Source organism: Papilio machaon, chromosome 17 (genome assembly GCF_912999745.1).
Source record: "Papilio machaon chromosome 17, ilPapMach1.1, whole genome shotgun sequence".
Taxonomy (NCBI): domain Eukaryota; kingdom Metazoa; phylum Arthropoda; class Insecta; order Lepidoptera; family Papilionidae; genus Papilio; species Papilio machaon.
The window spans coordinates 2,531,789-2,554,187 of record NC_060002.1 but is presented as its reverse complement, the minus strand read 5'-3'; the positions used below and the strand labels follow the sequence as shown (position 1 = coordinate 2,554,187).

The 22,399-nt window shown below is 31.9% G+C and overlaps 1 protein-coding gene across 4 annotated transcripts in view; it reads left to right on the top strand.

The window, feature by feature from the left end:
* LOC106721671 overlaps positions 1-22,399 on the top strand; it is an 80,526-nt gene that overhangs the window by 9,812 nt on the left and 48,315 nt on the right. For 2 of the 4 annotated variants that reach the window (XM_045681758.1, XM_045681760.1), the window contains exon 2: positions 20,524-20,587. The exons of the other annotated variants lie outside the window; for them this stretch is intronic. The gene's annotated coding sequence lies outside the window, so the exon portion shown is untranslated. The remainder of the gene's footprint in view (positions 1-20,523; positions 20,588-22,399) is intronic. 4 annotated transcript variants of the gene reach the window in all.

The window sequence follows — 22,399 nt, the reverse complement described above, 5'->3', positions numbered from 1 at the left end:
AATCTTCGGAATTTTCATCAGGTTCTAGAACCGGATTCCTGCTTAAACAATCTGCTTCTTGATTCAAATTTCCTGGGTTATATTTAATTTTGAAATTATATTGCGACAAATAATAAGTTAGATCACCTAGTTCCTCATCAGTTCTAGCCTTTATGTTCATATTTTCTAACGGCTTGTGATCCGTGAACACTGTGAATTCTTTTCCCATAAGCCAGTGCTGCCAATATTTCACCGCTTCCTTTATTGCTAAACATTCTAAATATACTGCCTTTTTCTTCTTTTGAGCTTCTGTTAATTTTTTTGAAAAGTAAGCAATTGTTTTATTAACTCCATTTTCATCTGTCTGCTTCAATACCGCTCCAATTCCTTTGGCAGAAGCATCCGTGTAAATGATTATAGGTAGTTCCGAGTCAAAAATATTTAGAATTGGTTTCGAACATAGTAATCTTTTGATTCTATCAAATGATTCTTGACATTTTTCAGACCATATAAACTTCACATCTTTCCGCAGTAAATTATGCAACGGATCTAGAATAATTGCACTGTATGGTATAAATTTATGGTGAAAGTTAACTTTTCCAAGAAATTGTCGCACCTGTTTTCTTGTTTCTGGTATAGGAAAATCTCTTACTGCTGTTAAATAATCTTTCAGTGGTCTCACTGTATTGTTCTCAATAATATGACCTAAATACTTAGCTTGATTATTTGCAAAGGTACATTTAGAAAATTTCAGTCTAAAGCCTTCCGCTAATATTGCTTCGAGTAGTCTTGATACATGCAATATGTGTTCTTCAAAAGTTTTAGAGAAAACTAAAATATCATCTATGAAATTAACTGCAAAATTAGACAGTCCGTGTTTTCTAATAATGTTGCTTAATATTCTTTGGAAAATAGCTGGAGCTGTTTTTAATCCAAATGGAAGACAGGTCCATTGATAATGGCCTTCTTGTGTGACAAATGCAGTTTTATATCTATCTTGAATTTTTAAAGGAATTGACCAAAACGCTGAATTTACATCAAAAGTAGAAAAATACTTACAGTTTACTGTTTTTACCACTAAATCCTCTATCAAGGGAAAAGGTTGTGATTGAGGGACTACAATTTTGTTTAGTTCCCGAAAGTCTATGCATAGCCTAGTTTTCCTCCCATCTTCTTTTTTATACGCTAAAGTTACTGGTGCAGCAAAAGGGCTATAGGATTCTTCAATCAAGTTCTTTTCTAGGAGTTTCGATATTTGGTTTTCTATTTCACTCCTATCTTCATTTGTACATCTATATGGTCGTTTGCTGCAATATTTATCTGACATCAAATCAATGTGAGCTTCATATTCCCTCACAGTACCAATGTCATATTTATCCTTTGCAAAAACTGCTTTGTATTTTTCTATCAATTTGTGAATTTCTGATTGTTGATCTATGTTTAGATGGTTCATGAATATTTTAAATTCATCTGTTTTTATATGTTCGTTGAAATTAATTTCATGTTTTATCTTAATTTCTTCTTCTGTTACTCTTTTTTTATTAATGTCGTTGGTTGGATCGATATATTGTAAGATCTCTAATTCTTCATTTTGAACTAGTCTAAAACTCTTTATACAATCCAAACCAATGAGAAAATCATAATTGAAGTTTATATTATCTACTACAAAAACATTCATATTTTTTTCAATATCCATGATCTTTATTTTTAATGTTACCATTCCTTTTGTTTTTTTCTCACCATTAATAGTCTTCAAGTTCACCGTGTGTATATCATGTCTAGTTTTATTTTTCCGTATTTTTAATAATTTTGCATTTATCAACGAGACATTTGAACCTGAATCATAAATTCCGGTAACTTCTAAGATATCATTCAACAGTAACTTTACTTTTATTAATGGTGACACTTCTAGTTTTTTGGATTGTTTTCGTTTAGTTCGATTTCGAGTTCAGAGTTGTTAACAGTTTTTACAACTTTATAATTGTGTTCTTTAAACCAGCATTTTTCTTCTGGATGGTATCTTTTTCCTCTTTTATCATTGAAACAAATTTGACACGGCCTTTTTTCATCATAAGTTTTTGATCTGTTACTAGGGTATATTACTTTTTTAGCATAGTTATTTCTTTGAACAAGATGTTCTAATTTTCCAATTTCTCTGTATAGGTTATGTGTTTCCTTTACTGCTTCTCTATCAATATTATCTGCTATAAAAGTAGGTAAACCATGTACGATAAGATCTACAAGTGTTCCAGTATCTATTGATTTCCTTACTTCAAGTAACAATCTCTCTTTTTTTAATGCATATTCAAGTAAAGAACCTGTTTGATATCTAAAAGCGAGAGCATATCTTATAGGCGACCATCCTTTGTTAACAAATGTTTCACAAAAATGTTTCTCCCATTTGTCCCAGTCCGAGTCCACAGTAAGATTGATCAAGGTATTGTTGTACCAATCAAGACTGGCGGATTCCAGAAAGTTTTTCAACATCTCAATTTTCTGTTTGTCCTGAATTATTTGAAATCGGTGACATTCTTTAGTAAAATCTTGAATCCACTGACATGCGTTGGAATTTCTGCCAGTAAATTTATCGATTAAAAAATTTTTTGCCAAATTAACTAAATTCTGACTTTCCTGAGTTTTTTGTTTTTCTTCGAAAAAATTTTCTAGCAATCTATGTACTGTTTGGTCTGAGCTATTGCTACATAAAGTCCGGCCATCGTTGGTATTTTCTAATATCTCTTCCAAATAAAAATCATTAAATTGTAAATTTTGTTCTTCATCTAAATATATTTTTGCTATTTTATCTGTTAATGTTATCCAAATTCTTCTCGATTGATGTCGTTTAGTTAATGATTTTTTTACCTTAGCATAATTTGAAGTTTCCATTATCTGTTTGTGTAATTGAATAGGCTGATGTTCTAGAGGTATTTCAAATATATGCCCATCGGTTGTTGTAATAGAAGTTATACAAATAATATTTGATTTTTCATCTTCCGCTGGCTTCACGGTGAATTCAAATTTTAATTTTTCCATCATTAAGTTGAATCGAAGTAAAAAGTTATGTTGTTTTATAAAGAGAATCTTCAATTAAAAACGTATATGCGTTGCTGATAACAAAAAGAATTTATTTAAAACAATATTTACATTTGCATTATAAAATGAACGAAAAATTTCTACGTACCTGATAACAAAAAGAAACAACATAAAACGTTTTTACTTTAACTAAAAATCAAAAATTAAAAATACAATATTAATACAATGTCTTAAATTTATAAAATTAAATCTGTCATTCTGACAAGGCAAATCAAATCATAAAAAAGTATTTAATATGGACTTAAAGAAAAGAGGTCCTCTTTTCTTTACATGTATTAAGGAAATTTGTAATTGAACTTCAAATTCACTAAAAATTGTGAAATAAAACAAAAATTTTAAGAAAAAAAAATAGCCGACTTCAAAAAAAACAATATCAAACAAAATGCACTCAAAAGTAACATAAAAAAACAATTTCAAACAAAATGCATTCAAAAGTACCATAAAAAAACAATCTCAAACAAAATGCACTCAAAAGTAACATAAAAAAACAATTTCAAACAAAATGCATTCAAAAGTACCATAAAAAACAATCTCAAACAAAATACACTAAAAAGAAACAAAATAATGTCATGAAAACTTCTTTCTTTCTTTCTTCTCTCTTTCAAAAACCCTCTAAACTCTAAAGAAAGTTCTCTTCTTTCTTGTAACATGTCTATATTGTATAATTATTGTTATTTTGGAGTCGGTTTCGGCCTAAGTAGGGACATAAACGTAAGTATGTCTCATACATCTCAAATATAAAATGTATAATATTATATTTACTTTGGCCGACACCGACTGCGAAATAACAATAATTATACAATATAGACATGTTACAAGAAAGAAGAGAACTTTCTTTAGAGTTTAGAGGGTTTTTGAAAGAGAGAAGAAAGAAAGAAAGAAGTTTTCATGACATTATTTTGTTTCTTTTTAGTGTATTTTGTTTGAGATTGTTTTTTATAGTACTTTTGAATGCATTTTGTTTGAAATTGTTTTTTTATGTTACTTTTGAGTGCATTTTGTTTGAGATTGTTTTTTTATGGTACTTTTGAATGCATTTTGTTTGAAATTGTTTTTTTATGTTACTTTTGAGTGCATTTTGTTTGATATTGTTTTTTTTGAAGTCGGCTATTTTTTTGTTAAATTAGTAACTCAGGTATTTTAATGTATTGTTTTAAATTACGTCGAATCAATTATGATTCACTTTGCTGTGATTACACTTTGCTGACGGTTTTGGAATTAGTAGATTAAAGCTCATTTCCACTAGTTACCTTGATGCATAAGACGGTACGTCCTACTAACCTACTAATTTAATTAGACAGCGCCCTTCAGATCAGAATAATGTTTGATGGATCTAGTTAGTAGACGTTACGATACTTTTAGAATGGAACAATCCGAGCGGTATTTATCATTGATTTTCATTTTATATAAACTTTTGGGTTAGTACACTAAATTGTCTTGAAGAAATAGCGAAAAAGTTGAAGTACTTTTTGGCTATTGAATTGCCTAAATATGTATTAGCTTTCACTAAATTGAAAGGTAAGTAGTTGTGGGTAAGGTTTGTTCAGAATTCTAATGCGACGAGATCCTTTTGATATAAAGTAAATGCCGGTGGTCATTATCACCGCCTACGGCATCTACCGGCTCAATACATAAGCTCTATGTATCACATGGGCTTTATGTATAAAGTACGTGGGATACATGCATTAGGTGATTCGTCAACGTCTGAAGGTGGTCGTGTGTGAACATGAAGACACATTTTCTTAATAATGGGTATGTTATTTAAGGATAATATTATTTTGAGTTTTATGTTTCCTTGTTCATCTGCTTATTGTTAATCGACCTTGTAACTTGTAATCTGGTAATTCTTTGAGAAAAAATTTGCTTAATACTTATTTTTTGTTACTAATCGCTTCGACGACTTGAATATTCAAAATGACTGTGTGTGATGTTTGTGAGTGTTCTTTAAGTTTACTTTTAATAAATCCATATGGAAATGATTTAAGTGTTTGTTTCCAATAAACTTATAATCAATATCAAAATAAACCTTTATCTTCAGACCGTAGTTTTGTAGAATAAAAACTTTTTGGAATCTTTTAAGCATCAATCTACCCTTGCATCAGCGTGCATCAGCACATGGAACTTTAGTCGATGCACGATCTAAAACATGTTTTGGCTGCATATAACAAACATTCACAAAGGTAAAGGTATAAAATGGTAGATATATTTTCTGACTGAAGCAATGGGTCAGAAAAGTTTGTCGCACTATTACAGCTGTCAAAATGCACCGTTGACAGTTTGAACATACCTATTAATATTGAATGTGACGATCTGACGATAATAAGAAGTATTACAAAGTGAGGAGCACGTGTTTTGTTGACCTTGAGCTCCTTATCGTTAAATACAATTTAGCTGTGAGTGCGGATTTACCACGTGCCAGACGCTGACAATGAACATTCTTAGAAACAGCCAAGACTCGATTCGTAGTTTCAAGTTTATTTTTGATTAATATTATACTATTAATAAGTTCTGGATGAAGGCTTTTGTTGTTTCAAAGTAATTTCGTGCATGACTCAAAGGAACTTACAACTTGACATTTAGTTAAATTTTATCCACAATCCTAGAGGTGATGCTGCCTATAACTGCTTTTAAGATTCCTCCTACAAGTAAGTATATTCATAAACTTTATTTTTTAAACAGCTAAGAGATGACGCTACCTTGGTCCTATTTGAGCAGTGTTGCATTCGCTATTAAATCAAAGCGGAGAAACATCGGCCATTGCCCTCTTTGTAGATCGGTGACTCACTACTTTCCCAAGCAGCCGCTGTATCGGTTAGTTCTATAGGTTTTATAGACACCTGTAGGGGTTTGTGCATCTTAGATAAATGCCGCACGGACAGTGCGGCGACGCGACGGTACCAAGGATTTGCAGCGATTATTTGAATTTTCACCTACTCGTATGATGAGTGGCAGAAAATGTAACAAGTATTTTGTTTCTCGTTCATCTTTCTTCATAAAAGGTAATTATTTAAATAAACACAAATTGTAAAGTGATAGTATCACGTTGTAATTTGGCGTTAATTTAGAATACAAGATTTCAAACCGAAGCATAGCTTTTGGTATATTTTTTTAACGCGTCAATAAAATGAGAGTGGCTAGCCTCTTGGTTTTGTATAGGTTGCACTTTGGCAAGTGTGTGCAGGAATTACACCAACTTCTTTCCCCATCCCATTTTTACCATCGGAAGTTTACACGTATGCTGCTGCTTTCCATCCTTTCATAGTTGATGTACCGCGGGTTCTATAACAAAGCGATTTGAGTCATAGTTCCTCGTGCGCACAGCAAAGGGTTGGAATAAGTCGCCGGCGTCAGTGTTTCCGTCATCTATAATGTGGGTGACTTTAAGAATAGGGTGAGTTGGCACTTACCACCTCACAACATCACCACTTACCATAAAAATAAAATAATATTTAAACAATTGATAACTAAAACACAAAGTAAAAAACTTTTCTAATTTAATTTTAATTTAGTTATAACGAGTAATATAAGGTCAAAAACAAATATAGGTACAATACCAAATTCTACGAAACACTTGTAAAGACCACGTTGAAAATAAATTAAATGGCGAATTTTAATAAATCAAATCAAATACTATCGAATTCAATTAAAACTAAAACATTGACCCCACTTTATTTAGTTCTGAACAAACATAATTATCACTCTTTTATGTTAATTAGCATATTAAGTAAAATGACGACATTTTTAAATCGTACAGGGTTGTAAAACGTTATTAAAATTTAAAAAAAATGCGAAACATTTATCATGTCAAGTTAGAGGCTGTGAGATCTTCCCAATCTTTTTATAACGTTAAAATTTTTCCAATAAGTTTTTCTTTGTAATGCAAATTTCCTCAATGTTTGGCTCATTTTTAGTATGTTACAATATTAAATAGCGCTTGCTACGTAGATAAGTTTAACAGTAGCGAGTTTTAGTAAAATGAAGGCGGCTTTTCGACAAAGTTTTCGCTCGTACTTCCTATAATTCTACGTTATCTATGAACAGTAGCGTACTATGCCAACCGACGGAGCGGCGACTTGCTGCCATAAACTGGCGAAAGCAATTCCTTTATGTGTCACCGCGGTCCTCGACGAAAATTTATTAGTCGCAACAACAGAAAAAAGACAGCTGCAGTGACCATGAGTAATACAACTTTTGGGATTTTCTTCTAAAAGTTTATACACACACGACATTTCGCCGTTGTTCTTCGACTAACCGATAAGGCTATCTAACCAACCGTTGGTTTTCGAGACCAAAATCCCTGTATGAAATAAATCGTCACCCATCGTCTTTGACAAAGAGAGATAACAATACTCGTATGTTTTAAACTGGGATTTTGGTCTAAAAAGCACGAATTGTGGATATCTATATATATAAAAGAAAGTCGTGTTAGTTACACTATTTATAACTCAAGAACGGCTGAATCGATTTGACTGAAAATTGGTGGGCAGATAGCTTAGAACCAGGAAACGGACATAGGATAATTTTTACCCCGTTTTATATTTTTTATTCCGCGCGGACGGAGTCGCGGGTAAAAGCTAGTAAGTCAATATAATTATGATAGCACACTAGCGCCCCCATGTCAACGTCAAAAAAGTGTCACAAGATTCTTTTCGGACTGTAGTTGTCATGTCATATTTTTTCTTTTATGCCATTTTCTATGCCTTTGTAAATTTTACATTTTTTGTGACAGAGCTAACCCCGACAACTGTGCCTCTTTCACCGGCTCAGATATCCTTGTTTCACTATAATTAAGCGTGAGTTCACTGAAACATCACATAAAGAATATAATGGAATATTAGTTCAGAGATTTACAAAAAATTTAAAAATATTTGCTGAATACTTATGCAATGCGATATGTATTTCTTTATAGATGCGAATGTCTATCCATATGGAGAGATGGATGTTTGTTAGAAGGTATCTCCAGAACGGCGTAATGGATTTCTATGAAATTTAGTATAGATATAGAAAAAAGTCTAATAAAACACATAGGCTACCAATTAGTTTTTTTTTAATTCCGCGTAGACGAAGTCGCGGGCGACAGCTAGTACTCTATATTTTAATGTTTTCGACCTTCGTTACTCACTAAGTTAATGCAATTTACGTAATTGTAGTGTGCTCATTTAAGCATTATACTAATGTAATGAGGTTAACCTACATATTTCGCGTTACTTCAAAATAACAATGAAGGCCACACGATCTTTTTACATGTTTCTCATTCGAACTCGTTTTTTTTTTTCTCAATAATTAATGCATTTGCTTAAACAGCTAGTAAACATCGTCAAAAAATTTATATAATTTACCTCCGTAATGTTGTTGATGAAAAAAATTCCTAAAGTCCTTTTATTTGTGCTTGTTTATAAATGTGAAAGAGGTAATTAGAAGTTTAAACAGTGGTAGACGTCAACAACAACAACATCTGTTGCACGAATTGGCCAGCTGGGCCGATGAAATACCACGATTACACAGATGATAAGTGTGGAGTGGAAGTAATTCCGTAAGTTTTGTCAGGTGAGTGTGCGTGCCGGATGCTTAATTATAGTATTTTTCCTTTCCCATCCTTATAAGAGATAAGACTAGGATGGGAGGCGAACTGGAAAGAGGGTTTGACGGACGAGGGGACGCGAAGGAAAGGGAAATATTGTCTTTCTGTGAATATTTTCCCTTCCGCGGCGGTACGCAGCGGTTCCTTCGCTATCACGGCAAATTCAGATGTCCACTTGCTCTTAACACCTAATAAAAAAGATAAGAAATTTTTGAAATACCTTAGGATCCAACTAAGTAAAAAAAGGCTATTATTGTTTTTGTCATCGTTATTAAACATATGCTAAAGTGGGTTGGCCGATTATAAAATGTATAACCTTTTAAAGACCATTAATGAATGTGATTATTTGTTTTTCATTTCAAAGTTACTCAAATGTAGTTTTTATTGCTTCTTTTTTTTGTATCGTGTCCGTTAAAAGTCAATAATATGGTTGCCGCAGAGGCGTAATGTTTTTCGGAGGACATTTTGGTATTTACGGTGTTGACAACATCAAAATTGTTTACTTTGAACTTAGGATTTTTGTTTTTATTTATCAAAATTGATTTGTGTCCTTGTCAGGTTATAACAATGTTCAAGAATTGAACTTTTAAATTGCAATTAAAAACATTCAACTGCCTAAAAACAGTAAAAATGAACTTACATTTTAATTACATATAATTAGATTGGAGTGTCTGTATATGGGTGAAAAAGTTTCATATTTACTCATGATGTATTTGGACTACTGATAACGTAAAAATATTTTTTTTTTTAATTTTTGTCTGTCTGTAACATCGCATTTATTCCGGTTGGATCGATTTTGAAGAAATTTTGACGGGAATATTTGGACGGCTGCTGTTTTTTTTTTATTTTTTTATTCTGTGCTGACGAAGTTGCTGTTGACCGCAAGTTGATAATAATTTTACAGCAACGACAATTCGGTATCCAGATCTATTAAAAAATATATACATTTGTTATGACCACATTGGCGTACTGTGCTAGTGTAACTGCTATCTACTCGTATAATAATCGCAACAGGACATATCTTGCTACCCTACGCTACTCTTAATAACAAATTGTTATTTTATACAATGAAATACTTTTTTTATAAAAGAAGGGGGCAAACGAGCGGGATCACCAAGGTGTTCATCCACTACCATGGACATCTGCAATACCAGAGGAATCGCAGATGCGTTGCCGGCCTTATTTTAGATATGGAAATAAAAAAGGCTTTGTTATTGCAGTGAACTAGCACAGTAAATACAAGAGAACGAAATGAAGTAAACTAACAAAATTTATTTTAATCACTTCTTAAATATATTCAGTTATTACAAATAGCCGTTACGATGTATTGTTTTCGCATTTGAGTATGCAAGTAACATTTGTTGTACCGTGTGTAAGTTGTATGCAAATTGTTGCACGTCTCGGTAAACATAAAATATATGACTCATATACAAAGTAGTTTTTATTTTTGTTGCTCGTAATAATTGAAAGAAACTGTTGTTGTTTGTTAATATTTTATTGAGAGACATCTGTCTATATAAATATCAATGTTTGTCCTTTTGTCATCTATGTGTTTAATATTATTGCTGGTAAGTTATGTGAAAGGCAGTATAATAATATTACATACGAAATTGAATGTATATTTACTCATAAAGTAAATAATTAACTTCTTACTATGAGATTCTTTATTGCTTACTTTGCTTTGATGTGAAAATATGATGCCAAGCTGATGCCAAGTGTCTCGACCTCCCACTAGACAGATATATTAAGATTTGCGGGAGGTCGATGGAAGTGAATGACTTATATTTATGCTAATTAATATACCATTAGTGACAATAAATATCTACACACTTATATTTCTGACTTTAACTAATGAATGTCTCCCGACTTATCTTACTATATGTTTCCAGTGTCAAATTACTCCAGAACGTTTAATGATCTCTGTCATTTACTTTGAAAAAAAAACCAGAATTATTACTAATTCTGTTTTTTTTTTTGTCCTGAACCGGTTTTACGACAGAGAAAACCCATGTTAAATCTAAATCATGTTAGTGAATACAATTAGGAACGAAGATTTATTTAGTTAAATATATACAGATTTAAACTGACGTCTGGTCTTAAAACTTGTCTTTACTTGCTAAAATTTTTCCAAGATAGATCAATTTGAAGTGATAATAGTTTTTTTTTTATGAAAGTGGTATACTTTTTATAACCTTTTCAAGTCTCAACAGCGTAATAAGTTACACTTGAAAAATTACAAAGGCCTGGAACGCTTATTGTGGCGCTGTAAAAAGGTTGTGTGTTGCAAATATTCCTCGTTTCTGCGAAGGGGTTGTAAAAGAATATAAAAGGGTATACATTTCTTTTATATTCGAAACGTTGCTTTGGCGGCTCGGCGGCGAAAGTAGAATGTTCTATGTTAAAAAAGATACGCAACGATTTAAATAAAAAGAAAATTCTTATATTAATGGCTCTTTTAAATAAATGTTTCCTACATTTTAGACGATTAAATTACTCACTTTTGTGACTGAAAAGTGTGCATTTGGAGAATTAAATTTGATTCTAGAATCTAACACAGGTACTAATGCAATAATTTGAATTTAAAAATGTACTTAACATACTTGACTATAATTTATAATCATAACGCAATAGAACCATTTGCGAAAGTGGTGTTGTTTACTTGTCAGGAATCCAAGTGTGTCACATTGCTATGGACATGTGCTCATGTAAACAAAGTCAATAAAGCAACCGTATTCATTGGTTATTCTACAATAACCAAGCATTTTAGGTACACAGGAAATGAGGGCAACAACGATTCCTACTAAGACTACTATTGTACAGCAAATTGTCACTATAAGATTTTCGACCTAATTGTGTTTTGAGTGCTAAATCACATTTTGTCGAATAGGTAGGAAATAAACGTTCTCGACTGTACGCAGATGTTTCCATAGCTTCAGCTAATATAATATCGAATATTAACTAATAATCTTAAGGAGGTGATCACGCGATATGTCCGATGTCACACGAATTCGCTTATGTGAAGGCATCCTTATGTTCCCGAGACAACACTTGATAAAACATAGACAATGATCAACTTTTTTTTACTTATGGTAGACAGATGACATTATTTAATAATTATTTGCGTGTCTGTAAATTTATCTGACAAATTTTTAATGTAACATTTTATTCAATGTTGTCGTTAACATAGTTATTATTCATCGCTTTAAAACTGTCCGAATAATTGCCTTTTTTGACGCTAACTAATAGTCTTTAAAAAATACCAGTTTCTTTCGATTAGTATTAAATCATTAATAGTATTTTAATGAAGAGCACGAATATAAAACGAAATTTATTTATGGAATACTATATCCTGGCGAGCGTTGAATGCCAAAGACAAAAGCAAAAATTAAAATGTCAAAAATGTTTAAGTGTGAGCAAAAAGTTTCATTGAAAATCAAAAATAAAATGCTTTTAGGCTAAAGACCTTTGGTGTTCTTAGAACTAGGTATCAAAGTTTCATCAAAATGTTATATTTATAAAGTTATACCATCTAATATTAATGTGCAGTATTATAAATTTCACGACATTTTTTAATCTTTTTTTTTCCCGACGATATAAAGTTAACATAACACACAAAATTTATGTGCTTTGATAAAACGTGTTTAAGAATAATTTTTCTCTAAACCATTCCTAGGTTTAATATTTAGTTCCACTTACTTAATCAAATATATTAACTCATCCGTGATGTTATCAAGTCCTTTTTAAATCCTTTACTATATTGATAAGTGATCTTAGTTTTTTTTTTCATTGTACGTGTACAACGTGTACAAAAAACGTTTTAACATATTCAAAATGGCAACCAACTTATTGAATTGTACGCCTTCCGCTTAGATTGATTATTATCTGTTTACGTAACAACCGCCAGGTTTTTCGAGTCTTGTGACATACAAATGCTATTGCGGTCTTAATAAACAGCTTGTCATTGCCCTTTGTGTTACGAATACATTATGCAAAATAGTATAAGTACTTATAACATTTTAGTTGTTAATTTTTAATATACAAGCGCAGAAAGACAAGAAAAGCTAATTTTCGTGAATATTTTCCAATTGAAGGACTTAAATCCAAAAAATGTAAGGTCTTTAAGGTCTGTTCATTATAATACTTTTGTATTGTAGTTTTTTTTTTAATTTTTAGACAACAGTTTTGTTTTTTTTTAATAAGACTTACCATAACACCTTAATAACTATAACAACTAAAGAGATTCAAATATAATATTAAATGTAGAGCGGACATTACGAACAGTTTTCTTCAATTATTTTAAGCATAGTCATCGGTGCCGCTATCTATTACAAGTATCAAACTAGCTGTTTTGAGTATGTTTTGGTACGTTCCTGTCTACTCGTATATGTATACATATATGTATAATTTAAATATCTATTATATAAACCATCTACTTATTGTTCCTATAATTGCCAACCTTTCAATTAATTACCTGACTGACTCTGGAGGGTAATTTTTTATAATTTTGTTTGTAAATTACTGAGGTAGTAGTTATTATGTAAATAAACGAGGAAATAATAACAATAGGCAGCCATGCGTGAAATGTATTTGCGTGTTTAACATATTATCAGAGTACTTACTAGAAGTATGCGTCAGTAGGTTTTTATTCACATGTTTTAGTGCATACAACCTATGTTATTAAATTAAACATGTTTGCTTATTTGATATGACCTCTTCGTCACTTATAGTGGAATATTAAAAGTCTGTTTCGATATACCGATAAACAAAATGACACCCGCGTGCACTAGGTTTTTTTGTCGTGAAAATTTATTGTGAATTTTTGGGATTGGGCTAATGGTACAAAAAAATTCTACATTTTAATATTATACAATAAATAGTGCGTTTTACTCCTTAACCTATAAAATCAACGCTACTAAACTACACTATTAATATAAACAAAAACGTTTCAAGCAGTTAAACGTTAACTGTTTATGTCGAAATTGTGAATTCGTAAATCATTGTTATCTTCCCTCGATCACGAATTTCAAATCGTAGAGAATACAGTATGAGAATACAAATTAACCATTACATTAGTTCACACGAAATTAACACAACGTTGGAAATGTTTTGTTTTACAAATTTTGTTTAACGACAAGTTTAATTGTAAATTCAGCTATATTCTATTAAATTTTGTTTAGAGATATTACTTCACAAATAAAGAAATATAGATTAAATAAAAAAATACCTGATTAACACAAGAGGGTTATGTTTTTTACGCTTGTATGCTATCGATAATATTAATAACGGAATTAATTTACAAAAGTTTTTAACGTGGTTAATAAGGAAAGCGTGTAGAGTTAAAAAAGCTAGTTTTTACACTCGATGTTAAAAATAATTGCTACAATATGATTGTGTTTTTTTCAACTATAGATGAGGTCGTTAAACGGCGTTATCGGTATACGTGAACACGTTATTTGATTTCGTTGTGTAATAAATAACCTTACTGGCACGTGTTGCAAGTAAGGCCTTCAGTTGAAAAAATGTACCACACGCTGTAATAGATAAGATAAAAGTATTTATGGTAGTACATAAGACTAAAATTGTATAATTCCTGTCACTTCAGGATACGAAACATAATGACGCATCACTCTCCAAAATAGGTCGAGACATTTAGGCTATTGGAGGTTATGAAAAGGCCGGCAACGCATCTGCGGTTCCTCTGGTGTTGCGGATGTCTATTAACGTCGCTGACTTTTTTCTATTAAGGATCCCACTGCTCATTTTCCCTCTATCCATAAAAAAGACTTATGAATTTGATGTTAAGGAAAAATACTTTTTATACTTTGTAACAATAACAGTTTTCTATTTATATTACGTGTTATCGTCATGCAGAAGTAGGTACTTTATTTTCCTGTTATTTTTTCTAAGAATGCAACTCTGGATGGGTTAAACGTTTGAGTGTTTATTTATTTATAGTATTGTTATTTAATCTGTACTGATACCGATACGATACGAGTATATTAGTTTAGATCACTGACCCCTATAGATGTCTTCTGGACAGGTAATGAAAAACAATGTTCCGACTTTAAGTTACTGTCGGATAATTATATTTCAATTATTAATTCGTGTTTCCAAAACCGCTACCAACAGCTAACTTCAAAGCCAAAATAGCGAAATTCAAATAGGCACAAAATACCACGGCTTATAGCCTGTCTGCTGAAATATAGAGGTCAGTGGTTTCGACGTATTTTATTTGTTTACATTGACATTACTGTTTCGTGTTTATAGACGCGTTACGCACACCACACTGTGTAATCGCATTTTGAAATGGCCGCAACGCAATATGATTTATTTATAAGCTGGGAACTACCACTACTACTCAATCTATTTTCTGCACATTAGTTCGCCGGGAACATCAATGCAAAGATTATTTCGAGTCTTTGTTTAAAAAAAGAAATGTTTAAAATTTAGATTAGTTAATGTTGAAGTAAATGGAATAGTCGTAGAATGTTAATTTAAAAATTCCTGGGATATATATGATTCGAGATTGAATATTGATTTCGGCCTATGTCTGTCACTGGGGTAATAACAATCTTTGATTAAATTATCGAGAAGCTCTTAAGCTGTATAGTTTACCTCAACTTTGAAGTACACTTAATCAATCTAGATGAACAGAAGTGTTTGAAATAGTATGCATCGTAGAATTTCTACGAAGTTTGCGGAACCTGTTGATTAAGCTATTGCAAACTGCATCGCTTAAATAACATAGTTAAGATTTTGCTTTGTAAATAATTGAAAGTATGTATAACAATTATTCTTTACAAAGTTAATAAAAGAAGTGAGATTAATGTGCATTAAGAAATGGTGTAAAGTAATGTTTGACACACGCCTTTTAATTTAATTTGAGCGAATAAAGTACTATAATCGAATATTTTTACTGATCACCATCGGCTAACTATACGTCCCCCCTGAGGGGCTCGGAGTCTATCCTAAGTTTGGGGTGACTAGGCCATAGTCAACGCTGGCCCAATGCGGGTTGGTTGACATCACACATTTCTTTCTTCACAATTATGTACAGGTTGCATTACAATGTTTTCCTTTACCGTAAGAACGTTGGATAATTGAACATATGTAAATCAAATTTGAAAAACACATTGGTAAATGATTCGAACCCAGGACCCGAAGAATACAAATCAAAAGCTTTATCCCCGAGCCACCAACGCTCTGATTTTTTCTGATATTTTTGATATTTAAACTTGAATAATATTCTCCGAATAGATACCAACACCGAATCATAACAACAAAACGCATCATAACAATATAAATATCTTCCAATTCTGAGAACGTCAGATTTGTATCACCTTCAATGAGCCGGACGGAACTTTCTGAAACGGCCCGTCTGGATGGCTCAGTAGCTACTTAATGTATTTTTAGAAAGGTACTATGATCTTATTAAACGTAATAATTAGATGCAGTTTGTATCAAATTATTAATGCATTCAAATAATCAACAAGCAACTTGAAGCGTACTCACTGTACCTGTACGCTTCAAGTGGCTGGCATGATCAAATTTATTGACTATTTGATCGATCAAACATTTTAAATTGGGTCAAAATCGTCAAATTTAGTCGCAAATTATTAAATTATAATACAAAGAGATACAAGCTTCAGATAATCCACAGAATAACACACCGACACAGATTGACACCTTTAAATTCGGTCAAGCCCTTTTATGTTATAGGCCGTTCGCTAAAACAGTGTCACACGTGTATTGGTTAGTCATTCGTCTGTTAGCAGCGAGTAGAGCATCTAACAAGTTTGTTAGCTAATATTGGTAAATATAGGAAGCTTTTCTTATGCGTAACAATATTACAATACATTTAAACAAAAACATTTGGAAGTTAGCGCTATAGGAAATTCGTTTCGACGTTGTAAAAGCCCTTTACTTCACAAAATGTGTTTCGCCTTTTTTAATTACGTCGTTTTTACATTTTTTCGAGTTTTTTTCTGTTCGGTTTAACTGCTGGCGAAATGAATGCTTTTACTTCTTTTACTTTCGTTGAATTCAAAATACCGCTCGTTTAAAATAATATTTTTAGAGAAATGTTTTCAGAATATTGTAGAAGTAAAGTTTTATTCCAATAGTTTTATTTCGTGTTTTCATTACGTTTAATTACTTATAAATCGCTTGTTAAATTCTTTACTTGTATTTTCGTGGAGGGTTTTTTATAGAATATTTATTCTTTTGATCATGTCTCCTTTTAAACTGTTGTTATGTAAATGTTCTCTAAAAGAATAGAAGATAATTTATTAACAATAATATTATTAGTACTATTATAATTATAATGTTTTGTTCATATTTTTATTACGATAAATAACATCTTTAAAACATGAAAAGCTCGTTGGCGTAGAAGCGGTTCGTTCGTTCGAAAAAGTATTTTGATTCGAATCGTTAATTGAATGAAGCTCGGTTAGAGTTATAATTTATTATAATTATAAATTTTATAACCAGAACTTTTTTTCAGTTACATTTGAAAATTTATTTTTATGTTTTTAGACTTTTTCGTATTTATTTTCAATTACATTCTGAGTCAGATTTTTGGATGCGATTTGGATCAAATTGGACTAAAATATAACAACAACATAATAACTCACGCTTTTAGTCCAAAGGGTTATGTAGAGACCACGGGCCTCCATTTTGCGCGGTCCTGACACATCTCTCGCTTTCTTCTACATCCATACATTTACGTATAATGTACTCGTACGTCAGTTTCAAGTGACTGCCTCTTGAATATTTCATTAACCAGGACGGTAAAAAATTTCTGCCAAATTTTACGTGTTTGTTGATTTATTCGATAGCGTGCGATTTTGTCGCTTTTGTCCTTAGTTCAAATGTTTGATGAAAAATCTAACCGTGGGTTTCTGAGATCCAAATCTCCGTTAAAGCATATTGATATCTCTGTTTTGTCAAAGATAATGATAGGGATGAAGATATGTTTTATATAGAGTTTCTCAGAAACCCACGGTAGATCAAATAAATTTGATAATTTGCCGCCTGTCGTAAATACCGCGTGTCTCTCAAATATGTTTAACCTAGATGTCGAATAAAAATTACCTGTCACTAAATTCTCTTTCAAATAGTTTTTAGTTTCCAAATTCAATCTATCACTGCTAAGACTCCGGACCGACAAAGTGTTCTCACTGTCCAGATAACGCCGGTTGAGTAATATTTCACCGCCGCGCCGTTTACATTGGAAGCATGTCGCTTAGAAATATTACAAAATTTCTTGGCAACAGCCCATATGAGTGACTACTTTTCTGTTTCAGTAAGCATATGAGATATCTAATACCAGCCAAAAGTAATATCTGAATATAAATTGCCTTCAATTTCGTTACATTTATGATGTAAAATGACTTATCGTAAAAGTAATTTTTCATTTATTTTGCATAAGAGAGAAAAAAGAAAATGATTTTAAACGGAAGTAAGTATAAAATATTAAAATAATCATTAATATTTTATTTATTTATTTCATGTTATTTTATTTAATTTATATTATTATTTATTATTAATCATTATTAATTAGCCTTTATTGTAATGACACGATACATTAATTGTTTACGTTAAAGATAATAAATGTGCCTTCTCCATTTCTTCGTATCTGCTTTTAACCAGGCTTTTCCCGCTATTTTTATTAGTATCAAAACAATAAAGTATTCTAATAAATATTAAACTTAAAAATTTGAGTGAGATAATTAGATAAAGATATATGAAGCCATACTATAAATATTTTTCGGTAAAACCTTGAGAAACAAGGAAGCGTGTAGCTAAGCCTCCGCTAATCCAAATACCTTTATGACGCAACCTTCTATATAGTTCATTCTAACCTAAAAACAAAAAATAGTAAAAACAAACGTCACTTACTACGTCCATCGTAATTTCTTTACAGCATAAAATGCTTTTCCCTAAATGTACGACTAACATCTTTGTATGCCCGAATTATTATTTAGTTGACTTGAGTTTTCTCGTTGGATAGTCATAGTTGTACAAGAATATCATATGTAGGAACTGAGTCGAATGTATTGTGAGCTATCTACAAGCTTATACTTAGACTTATATAAGTAGATGTAGGTTATTTGGTATACTTATGACGGGTTAATATATCATACTATCAAAAGTTACAATCAATCTTGATATATTTACAAAAAAAAAAAACTTGAGAGGTGTCAAGGGACACCCGGATGGAACGAAGTTCCTTTCGATTAATTAGTGAAGGAATTGTAATAAAATTTTATTTTTTTTAAGTTATAATAATATTTTTTTTATTATTAATAATCGTCGCGACACCACATTGTTCAATGCGAAATAGAAATGAAAATATCTGGCTTGCTTTCTATACGAGAGAGAGAGAGAGAGACAGACAGAGAAACATGCGACGCCCTTACTATAGCAAAAAGTGTCGTGACAACTTTTCGTAAGAATTTTTTCTGTCTAGCCCCCTTTCACAACGCGCGATAAGGAACTTCGTTCCAAAAACTAGAATAATATTTATTAGATGGGAATGTAGACAAAATTAACAACGTAAAGTATAGTTAAAAGTGAACATGAATAAATCATATAAGTTAGCATTTCCTTAATCAAACTAGCGGTCGAACGCGACATCGTCAGCGCAGAAAAAAAGTAGCCTTGTGCTCGTATGCATTAGCTACCTTCACGTCAAATTCCTGTCACAATCGGTCAAGTCGTTCCGAAGATTTCCTAGTATGAAAACGAACTTGCGGACAGACAAACAAACAAAAATTTCAAAAATTGGTCTTTCGTTACAAGCAACCAAATTCATTATATTCGCGATACGTACAGACACTACAATTTTATTTTTTGAATATATAAATAGATATAAATAAATGCCTAAATTATGTAAACAGAGGAACGCCATAATGCTATTTGTTAAGTGGTTAAGTAATATGCATATAATTCATGAGTTTAAGCGGAATATGTCAAAGGTAAAACTATTTAGGTCTTGGATTGTAACAAGATATATCAGGTTAAAGAATTTTAAATTGAATATAGTATACATTTCTTTTCAATAGAAGGATTAAATTTCAAGATAAATACAATTGGTAGTAATACAAGAGCGAGAAGCACGTCTGTGTCATTATTGTTCTAGGCAAGTTTTAATGAAATTCTCACGTAGCTCGCAACATAGCTTCAGGTCTGCGAAGACACTTACAAACTATTGCCATTGTTTTAAATTTAATTGATTTGAAACTGTTTATAATTTTGGAAAATGAGTTCACTTTTTTACCTTTAATGAGTATTGTTTTTACAGGTTTTATTAATAGTTTTTTTTATGTGAGTCAAAGTGAGGAAGCAACGATTTTAAATGTTTTTACATAGACTAATGGTTATAAAATTTTAAACGGTATCTCCGGAAGTGTTATTAAGCCATTGATTTCTGTGGCCAAAATCTCTGTATAAAACATATTATTATCCCTGTCATTATCTTTGACAAAACAGAGATAACAATATAATTTTTTGGTTTCAGAAACCAACGGTTGTTTAGGAATCATGAAAATAATAATTGTGAAACTGAAAGGTATAAAATAACAAATTTTCTATGTCACAGCATGTCCTAAACAATAAATTTAATTAAAACTTAAATGGTCTAACTGCATGTCTTAATGTATCCAAAGTTCCAAGCTGTATCCATCCAAGTTTTAATGAATTCTTAACAAAGTTTATGAAGTATCATGGCGTCCATAATTTGATTAAATTTTGGATTCAGTATGTTTTTCTTTCGAAATGTCACTTGGATTAGAAAAGTCGTTTAAGTATTAAGTGTATTTTTTTTTGTTAATGTTTCTTTATTTATAAATTGTTTTTTTTTTTCAAAGGTATTCGTCACCTGTACGGCTTGTACGGTAACGTGGGACGTTGTTGGTCTTCATTTTGATAGTGGTAAGTTAAAATAAATTTCAAATCTTCATCCCCTTTGTGATGATATATCCTTCGTTATTAGGAAAAAATCTTTTAATTGAGAACCTTAAAAGTTTATCCCATATAAGTACGAAACTTTACATAAATACGAACCAGTTGTGTTCAAAGTTGAGAACTGATTGCCATAAATAATTTATTGCGATGTAAACTCTACGCCCACTTAACCACTAGACTTGAACAGACCTTTATGATTTATGAACAAACAAAATGTTTGTTATAGGTTACGCCAACTCTTTTAAATTGAAACCTGAATATTTCTGCGAAAATAGACAACCAGTAATGTTGAAAGACATGGCAATATTATTTGACAGCGCTAAAATGCTATGTAAATTATCAAACTTTTCCTAAAATGTTGTTTGTCTATGGCTTTGTTTGACGCGAACTGCTTGATTAAACAGATTTGTCGAGCAGGTTGGATTACACCAAGAGAATTGAAAGAGCTTACAATTTGGAATGATGTAACTGAGCATCTTTTTTGGCATTTTCATAGTCGTAGTCCTCCAATCTTATGGGTTGCCTAATTTACAACTTATTAACGGTCCGCGACCGAATTCGTCAGCGCAGAATAAAAAAAAGAATAAAGTAGTAGTAACTATAATATGCCCGCGTGCATCAGCTACCTTCCTGCCCAAGTCTCGTCAAAATCGGTCCAGCCGTTCCCGAGATTACCCAGAACAAACGCGGCATTGCGAACAGACTTACAGAATTTTAAAACTTGGTTATTCGTAACAGCTACGCAAATACATCATGTGTACGAAATATATTTTTTTCGATATTATATACGGACGGACAAACGAGATATATTGTACTATTTAGATGAGATTACATCTGCGAAATATTTCGAATATAATATGCATTCGTAAGTATAAAGGCCATCACTGAGTCACTTACTCGTCTTCGCTCCCTGAATCCGGTATAACTTCATCACGATAAGATCGGGCTTCGGGAATCGGGCAATCATTTCTCACGAACGTTGGCAACATTTCATCGCTGAATTGTACGCTTAATGTTATTTATAGATTGCAAGCCAAATGTCTATATTCTTTTGATTTCTTTTGTAAAAATTGCATTTAGCGCCTAATCTATAAGAATAAATTTAATCTTAAGCGTCAGATAAACGATCAAATTCGTTTAAACAAACTATTCGTCAAAAATCTCAAATATGAAGCGTCGACAAAAGTAAGTATACTATCCAGGAATTTGACAAACGCGTAAATTTTACCAGGCGACCAACATATACATACCCCCTGTTCCTCAACCGATCTCATAAAAATCTCAAATAAAAAAGTAAAAAAGCGAGTCGGCTACTACCAAAGTATAGGAGAGAAGAGGCAGTTGTTACTACGTCTTAAATCCGGAATGATGAAATATTCATGTTCTCCTTAAGCCCTACCGGCTGCTTCGGATAGTATTAAATAATGCATGCCCGCTTCTTACAACGGACCTACGTTGATTGGTAACTTGCTGGCAGCTTATTCAAATTAGATACCTTCAAAGACGTAATTACAATTGCGCGACTTGGCATTTATATGTTGGTATGAATTCTTTCGTGAGTGCCGGTGGCTCAGGGGTTGAGCATTTGACTTGTAGGCTGTCCCGCCATGTGTTTTTAGATTTTCGATTTAGAATTCAAAGACATCTGTGAAGTCAAACAATACGCACTGGGCCAGCGTGGTTGACTATGGCCTAGTTACCCCTAACTTAGGGTAGGCTTCGAGCCCTTCGGTTGGGACGTAGGATGCAATAAATTCGGCTTTAAGTCATTTACGTAAG